Raw genomic sequence first — 8783 nt, 5'->3', positions numbered from 1 at the left:
CGTCGATCCTAGGCAACGGGTACTTATTCTTGGTAGTGACTTTGTTCAACTGCCTGTAGTCGATACAAAGTCTAAGGGATCCATTCTTCTTTCTCACAAATAGAACTGGTGCACCCCAAGGTGAAGTGCTCGGTCGGATGAAGCCCTTTTCTACCAGCTCTTGCAACTGTCCTTTCAATTCCTTCAACTCAGCTGGAGCCATCCTGTAGGGAGGGATAGAGATCGGTCGGGTTCCAGGCATCAATTCTATCTCGAACTCTATCTCCCTAACAGGTGGTAAACCTGGCAGCTCGTCTGGGAAGACGTCTAGAAACTCTCTAACCACTGGCACCGAGGCGGGTTCTTTAACCTGACTGCTAAGCTCTCTCACATGAGCCAAATACCCCTGACATCCCTTCCTAAGCAACCTACGAGCCTGAAGAGCTGATATCAGACCTCTAGGTGTACCCCTCCTGTCTCCCCTGAAGACAACCTCTGACCCATCCTGACCTCTGAACTTGACTACCTTGTCCCTACAGTCCAAGGTAGCACCATGGGTAGATAACCAGTCCATCCCTAGAATGACGTCAAAATCTGTCAAATCTAGAACCACCAGGTCGGCAGACAAGCATCTTCCCTCAACAAACACAGGACTACACTGGCAGACTGACTCTGCCACTGATGGATCACACTTGGGTCCACTGACCCAGAGAGGACACTCTAACTCAGAGATCATCAACCCCAACCTCTGAACAGCTCTCGGAGCAATAAAAGAATGAGATGCACCAGGGTCCATCAAGGCATACACATCTGAACAACCAATGACTAAATTACCTGCCACCACGGTGTTAGATGCATCTGCCTCCTGTTGAGTCATGGTGAAGATCCGTGCTGGAGCGGATGGACCTTCTCCTCTGAAACCCGCTGAAGAAGAGGCTGACCCTCTCCCTCTGCCTCTGCCACTGGCCTGAGTCGTGGCTGGAGCTGCTGGCTGAGCCACACTACCAGAAGCTGTCTGCTAAGACTATGCTCCAAAAGCTGCCCTAGGACACTCCCGAGCCATGTGCCCCTCCTGCCCACATCTGAAGCAGGCTGTCGTCCCAACCAGACATACTCCCTTGTGCGGTCTCCCACACTTCTTGCATACTGCATTATCCGCACCAGAACTCGCGCCACTCCCCAGTCCCAGACTGGACTTGACCTTGTTCCAAAACTTATTCTTCCTCGACTTCTTGGTGGTACTGCTCCACCTCTTGCTGCCTGAAGCTGCTGCACTAAAAGAAGAAGAGCCTGGGGTCTTAGAACCAGAAGGCTGTGCCACAGATTGCTTAACTGTCCCCCGAACGATGGCACTGGCCTCCATTTTCCGGGCCATATCCACTATGGCATGGAAGCTCTCCCTATCTGCTGACTGGATCAAGGAGGAATATCTGGAGTGGAGTTTCATGATATACCTCCTTGACCTTTTCTGATCCGAGTCAAGATTTTGCCCTGCAAAAGGCAACAGCTCCAAGAATCTGTCTGTGAACTCCTCTACACTCATCTCATTAGTCTGCCTCAACTGCTCAAACTCTATCATCTTCAGCTCCCTTGAACTATCTGGGAAAGCCCATCCTGCAAACTCATTTGCGAACTCTTCCCAAGACATGCTGTCCACTCTCGGGTTCATATAATTCTTGAACCACTCTCGTGCTTTCTTGCACTTGAGTGTGAACCCAGCCATTTGTATGGCTCTACTATCATCAGCCCCAATCTCATCTGTGATCACCTTAACCATTTCAAGATACACAAATGGGTCATCCCCTTTTTCATACTGGGGAGCACCCAACTTCATGTAGTCTGTCATCTTGACCTTGCTCCCACTGGCTGAGCTAGGTCTAGGAGGTTGAGTAGCTAGGGCTGCTGGTTCTGCTGGGGGAGGAGGTGGTGCAACATTTTCTGAGGTAGGGTTTGCTGGATTTTGATAGTAAGGTGGGGGTGGATACATTGGGTATTGTGAATATGGTGGGTAGTAGGGTGGGTATGGCATCTGTGTGGGGTAAGGGGTGAAGCTAGGGTAATCCGATGTACCTCCCATCGAATACCCGAGATCTTGTGAGAAGGGTGGGTAGTAAGGTGGCTGAACAAATCCCGAGGCCTGAGTGCCTCCTTGGGATTCTCCCATTCCCTCTTCTGACATGCTAACTCCCAAACTGCCATCCCTCCTCTGCTCTACATCCATATCATCCCCCATGTCCTCTGACGCTCCTCCCTGAACTGTTCCTCTGACTGATCTGCTTCTACCCAAATCCAAAGACCTTCTAGGGTCTCTTACTGCTCTTTCTCTGTTAGACCTACTAGACATTGCCCTAGGCAATGCTGGAGGACGGGCGCTCGTGCCCTCATCCTCAGGTGGTACTCCAGTCAATCTTGCTGATCGACGAGTTCCTCTCATCCTGTTTTCTGAAAAAAACAGTACACATCACATAAATATTAGCATCATATGGTTCATGTGGGCACACATGAACCTGCATCACATACATATCATATCATTAATGCACATGCATATAATCATGGCATTTCACATCATCATGCAAGACAGGACTCCACATCCTATCCTAGTGGACATGATCTTCCTATTGTGCTTGACCTTCTATAACCTCTATGAGCCCGACACTCTAGGTCCGACCATATGAACCTAGGGCTCTGATACCATTCTGTAACGACCCGAAAATCGGACCGCTACCGGCGCTAGGATCCGGGTCAACTTAAGGCTGCCGGGACTCGTAGCAAGCCTAACATACATCCTGTGAACCTGCTTAATCCCATACATGATCAACAACATATATAAAAATTAAAACCTTTCTTTCATTCATTTTCTCATACACCAAACTCAACCTGTGCATGCACTGAACATAGCTATAATCATAAACTTAATCCCTCTGTGGGATCTCATCAATGCCCCCAATGGGTGGCATAACATGTGTTGAGTTGGCTAAACATAGTCATCAATAAACATTAAGATCATGTATCAAAAGGGATTACAATATCCATAGGGTCAAGCACAACTTCTAAACCTCAATCTCATAATCAACATATACATGGCATAACTAATCATAACTTTTACATCATCTTACAATTCATCATGTCCACTTTCTAACTATTACAATTACAAGACTTTACTCTTCTTGACTTCTCTGTCTAGCCCGTACCTGCAATCCTGGGGGATTAGGGAAAAGGGGTGAGCTACTAGAGCCTAGTGAACAGAATAATAAAACATTTGAAACATATGATAACATGAAATGCATCACATCACAGCTAATCACATCAAGGATGAATTTGTCACCTATAGTCCTCTACATGTTCCAACTGTGCCAGGGGCGTAGAATGGGCCTCACTGGTCTTTCATACCGTATCATCATCATATCATAACATACGAGGACTAAAGGATCATTCAACATTCATCCACATCATCAACATATTATGCAATGCAACATATTCGTGATTTCTAATGCAAACAACCTAAATATCTCATGGCATTCATGATGCGTGAATCATGCTAAAACGGGTTTATTTATTTAAAAGCATAAGAGTTATTCTACTCACCTCTAGCTGAAGCTCTACTGACTCAGAAGCAGCTGAACTCACTGCTGGGGTCCTCGGTTCCTCGGGTCCGAACCTCTTGAAGATCGAGAGAGAGACGACCTAAAACTCGGAGGTGGGAGAGAGTGGGTTCTTGAACCTCTAAGCTCCAAAACTTTGCTCAAAAGCTCAAATCTTCAAAACAAAGTTAAAACAGATGAAAATCTTGAAAGATCTAGAGGAAAAACACCAAAGATTGGTGAGGGACGGCGGAGAGCTCACCTTGGCCGAAAATGGGGAAAAGCTCGCCCGTTTTCGGCTAAGGGACCCTTTTATAGTGGCTGGCCAGGCCACGTTCGGGGGCCGAACGTGCCTCCGCATGCATGCCATGTTCGGCGGCCGAACCTGGACTTCCCTCACTTATGCCTTCGGGGGCCTAAAGCACTCCCGAAATGCATGCATGTTCGGCGGCCGAACTTTGAGTTTCGGTGGCCGAACCTGAGTTTTCCTCCAAGGGTGTTTTTATTCAAAAACTCATTTCCTCTTTACTTAAAATCATCAAAAACATTAAAACATTTCATGAAAACATGGTTTTACCCTTCTAGAGGTCTCTGACATCCGAGATTCCACCGGACGGTAGGAATTCCGATACCGGAGTCTAGCCGGGTATTACATTGGGATTGATGGTCTCTGGGTTAGAGTGTCCCCTATGGGTCAGTGGACCCAAGTGTGACCCGTCAGTGGTAGAGTCAGTCTGCCAGTGTAGTCTAGTTTTTTTTTTAGGGAAGATGCCTTTCCGCCGACCTTGTGGTTCTAGATTTGACAGATTTTGACGTCATTCTAGGGATGGATTGGCTATCTACCCATGGTGCTACCTTGGATTGCAGAGGCAAGGTAGTCAGGTTCAGATGTCAGGATGGGTCAGAGGTTGTCTTCAGAGGAGACAGGGGGAGTATACCCAGAGGTTTGATATCAGCCCTACAGGCTCGTAGGCTGCTCAGGAGGGGTTGTCAGGGTTTTCTGGCTCATGTGAGAGAGCTAGATAATCATGTTAGAGAGCCTGCCTCAGTGCCAGTAGTCAGAGAGTTCTTAGATGTGTTCCCAGACGAGCTGCCAGGTTTACCACCTGCTAGGGAGATAGAGTTTGAAATTGAACTGATGCCTGGAACTAGACCGATCTCTATCCCTCCCTATAGGATGGCACCAGCAGAATTGAAGGAGCTTAAGGAGCAGTTGCAAGAGTTGGTAGATAGAGGATTCATCCGACCGAGTACCTCACCTTGGGGTGCTCCAGTGCTATTTGTGAAAAAGAAGGATGGATCTCTCCGACTTTGTATCGACTACAGGCAGTTGAACAAGGTCACTACCAAGAATAAGTACTCATTGCCAAGGATCGACAATCTATTTGACCAGCTAGCCGGAGCAGGTTGTTTCTCCAAAATAGATCTGAGATCGGGGTACAATCAGCTAAGGATAAGAGAAGAGGATGTACCGAAGACAGCTTTCAGGACCAGATATGGGCATTATGAGTTCCTTGTAATGCCGTTCGGGTTAACCAATGCCCCTGCAGCATTCATGGATCTCATGAATAGAGTATTTAGCCAGTACCTGGATCACTTCGTTATTGTCTTCATAGATAATATCTTAGTGTATTCTAGAAATGCAGAGGAGCATGCCCATCATCTGAGGTTAGTTCTGCAGACCTTGAGGGAACATGGCTTGTATGCCAAGTTCTCCAAATGTGAGTTCTGGCTGAGGAGCATTTCTTTCTTGGGGCATGTGGTGTCAGAAAATGGAATCGAGGTAGACCCCAAGAAAGTGGAAGCTGTAGCTAACTGGCCTAGACCCACTACGGTAACAGAGATCAAGAGCTTCTTGGGTTTAGCAGGTTACTACAGGAGGTTCGTTCAGGACTTCTCTAAGATTGCAGCTCCTATGACCAGACTGACTAAGAAGAACCAAAGGTTTGTGTGGACCGACCAGTGTGAAGAGAGCTTTGAGGAGCTCAAAAAGAGGTTGACTTCAGCACCAGTGTTAGCTCTGCCAGCTAGTAATGAAGACATCTCTGTGTATTGTGATGCATCCCGTGTGGGACTGGGTTGTGTGCTAATGCAGAATGAAAGGGTGATTGCTTATGCTTCTAGGCAACTGAAGAAGCACGAGTTGAATTACCCTACACATGACCTTGAGATGGCAGCAGTAATCTTTGCACTCAAGATGTGGAGGCATTACCTTTATGGGGTAAAATGTGAGATCTTCACAAATCATAAGAGCCTGCAATACATCCTGAGTCAGAGAGAGCTGAATTTGAGGCAGAGAAGATGGGTAGAACTGCTCAGTGACTATGATTGCAAGATCTAGTACCATCCGGGTAAGGCGAATGTTGTGGCAGACGCCTTAAGCCGGAAATCACTTGGCAGTTTGTCCCATATTTCAGCAGAGAGGAGGCCAGTAGTGAGGGAGTTCTTCGAGCTCATCAATGAAGGTCTACAGTTGGAGTTGTCTGGTACAGGTGCTTTGATTGCCCAGATGAGAGTAGCACCCGTGTTTTTGGAGCAGGTGGCTCAGAAACAGCATGAGGACTCAGAGTTGGTGAAGATTGCCAGAACTGTTCAGTCAGGCAAAGATAGTGAGTTCAGATTTGACAGTAAGGGGATCCTCCGCTATGGAAACCGATTGTGTGTACCAGATGACGTAGGGCTGAAAGGAGACATTATGAGAGAGGCTCATAATGCCAGATACAGTGTTCACCCTGGAGCCACCAAGATGTATCAAGATTTGAAGAAGGTTTATTGGTAGCCAGCTATGAAAAGAGAAGTGGCACAGTTTGTGTCAGCCTACGAAGTGTGTCAGAGGGTGAAGCTGGAACATCAGAAGCCGGCTGGAATGCTTAACCCACTACCTATTCCAGAGTGGAAATGGGAGAATATAGCTATGGACTTCGTGGTGGGGTTACCAGCGACGTCCAACAGATTGGACTCCATATGGGTGATTGTGGACAGACTCACCAAATCTGCTCACTTCATCCCTGTCAGGAGTGGCTATTCTGTGGACAAGTTGGCGCAGGTGTATGTTGATGAGATCGTCAGGCTGCATGGGGTTCCTGTTTCAATAGTGTCTGATAGAGGACCCCAGTTCACCTCCAGGTTTTGGCGGAGTCTGCAGAACGCTATGGGTACCAGGTTGAATTTTAGCACTGCTTTCCATCCACAGACGGATGGACAGTCAGAGAGGACCATCCAGACAATAGAGGATCATCCAGACAATAGAGGATATGCTCAGAATGTGTGTGCTGAATTTTGGCGGTTCTTGGAGGCAGCATCTACCTTTGGTGGAGTTCGCCTACAATAACAGTCATCATGCTAGCATAGGGATGGTTCCATATGAAGCTTTGTATGGAAGGAAGTGCAGATCGCCTATCTGTTGGGAAGAAGTTGGAGAAAAGGCCTTGGCAGGGCCTGAGCTTGTAGAGATCACCAGCAGAGTGGTGCCCATAATCAGAGAAAGAATCAAGACTGCTGCAAGCAGGCAAAAGAGTTATGCAGACATCCGCAGAAGGCAAGTAGAGTTTCAGGAGGGGGATTTGGTATTGCTCAAGGTGTCTCCAATGAAAGGGGTGATTCGGTTTGGGAAGAAAGGTAAGTTAGCTCCACGATACATCGGACCCTTTGAAGTCTTGCAAAAGATTGGGAATGTATCGTACAAGCTGGACTTGCCTGCTTCAATGGAGAGAATCCATCCGGTTTTCCATGTTTCCATGTTAAGGAAGTTTGTGTCGGATCCGAGCAAGGTTCTTAGTGAGCCTGATGTGGAGATCCAAGAGGATCTCACCTATGTTGAACAGCTAGTACGGATCCTAGACACCCAGATCAGAAAGCTAAGGAACAAGGAAATCCCGATGGTGAAAGTCCTTTGGAATCACCACAACATCGAAGAGTGTACCTGGGAGACACGGGAGTCCATGCTCTAGCAATATCCCCATCTCTTTTAAAGTGAGTGTTGTGTGTTTTGTATGTACATTAATGTTTTATGCTTTATATGATCATGTTTTTATGCTATGCTATGTTTGTTGGTGAACATTCGGGGACGAATGTTCTTAAGGGGGGAAGAATGTAATACTCGGCTTGACTCCGGTATCGGAATTCCTACCGTCAGGTGGAATCTCGGATGTCGGAAACCCCTAGAAGGGTAAGACCATGTTTTTATGAAATGTTTTAAGATATTTTATGGTTTTAAGCAAGAAAGGAATTGAGTTTTTAAAAGAAAAAGACCAAGGAGACATTTCCAGGTTCAGCCGCCGAACCTCAAGTTCGGCCACCGAACCTCATGTTCGGCCGCCGAACTTGCATGAGTTTTGGAGGCACTTTAGGCTGCCGAAAGGTGGTCTGCCAGCCCCTATATAAGAGCTCCATGGCCGAAACGGGCGAGTTTTCTCCCCATTTTCGGCCACGGTGAGTTCTTGCTCTCCTATGGTTGTTTTCAATGTTTTTCCTTCCGATCTTTCATGTTTTAACAAGCTTTACGTTGATTTGAAGATATTTGAACAAAAAGAGCAAGTTTTGGAAACTTGGAGACCAAAGAGCAGATTTCTCCCCATCTCCGAGTTGGATCGTCTCTCCTCTCGTTACTCAAGAGGTAAGAGTAGATCCATAGTTCCTTTAATGTTTTAAGTAAGTTTTATGAAGTTTCTTGGGGTAGAAATGCATGCTAGGTTATTTTTGAGTTCGTGGGTTTATGTTGAGTTATTGTGCAATGTGGATTGTTCATGTGTGTTTGATGTGTTGTAGTTGGGGTTTAGGATAGTTTGAAACCCCTAGGAGCTTATATGCTTGAGTATGCATGTTGTAGAATAGGAAAATGCATGATTGAATGAGTTGGGAGGCGTTTATGCATGAGGAAGGCTGAGTTTCTGCCCTTGGGAAGAACTCAGGTTCGGCAGCCGAAGGTTCTTTCGGCCGCTGAACCTGCCAGTGGTAGCATGAATCGGCTGCCGAACCCTGCCCCCGAAAGATGTCTTTCGGCTCTGGAAGGGACTTTCGGCTCTGGAAGGGGCTTTCGGCCGCCGAAGGTGCCGCCGAACATGCATGAGTTTCGTCTCTGGAGGGAACCTTCGGCCGCCGAAAGTGCCGCCGAAGGTGCATGACTTTCGGCTCTGGAGGGCCTTTCGGCCGCCGAACCTACCGCCGAAAGTGCCCTGTTCAGCCCTCCTTTGCATGATTTCTATGATTGTTTTAAGGTGTTTT

Source organism: Manihot esculenta, chromosome 11 (assembly GCF_001659605.2).
Source record: "Manihot esculenta cultivar AM560-2 chromosome 11, M.esculenta_v8, whole genome shotgun sequence".
NCBI classification, from domain to species: domain Eukaryota; kingdom Viridiplantae; phylum Streptophyta; class Magnoliopsida; order Malpighiales; family Euphorbiaceae; genus Manihot; species Manihot esculenta.
The sequence above is the reverse complement of the archived record's forward strand: the minus strand, read 5'-3'. Positions refer to the sequence as shown.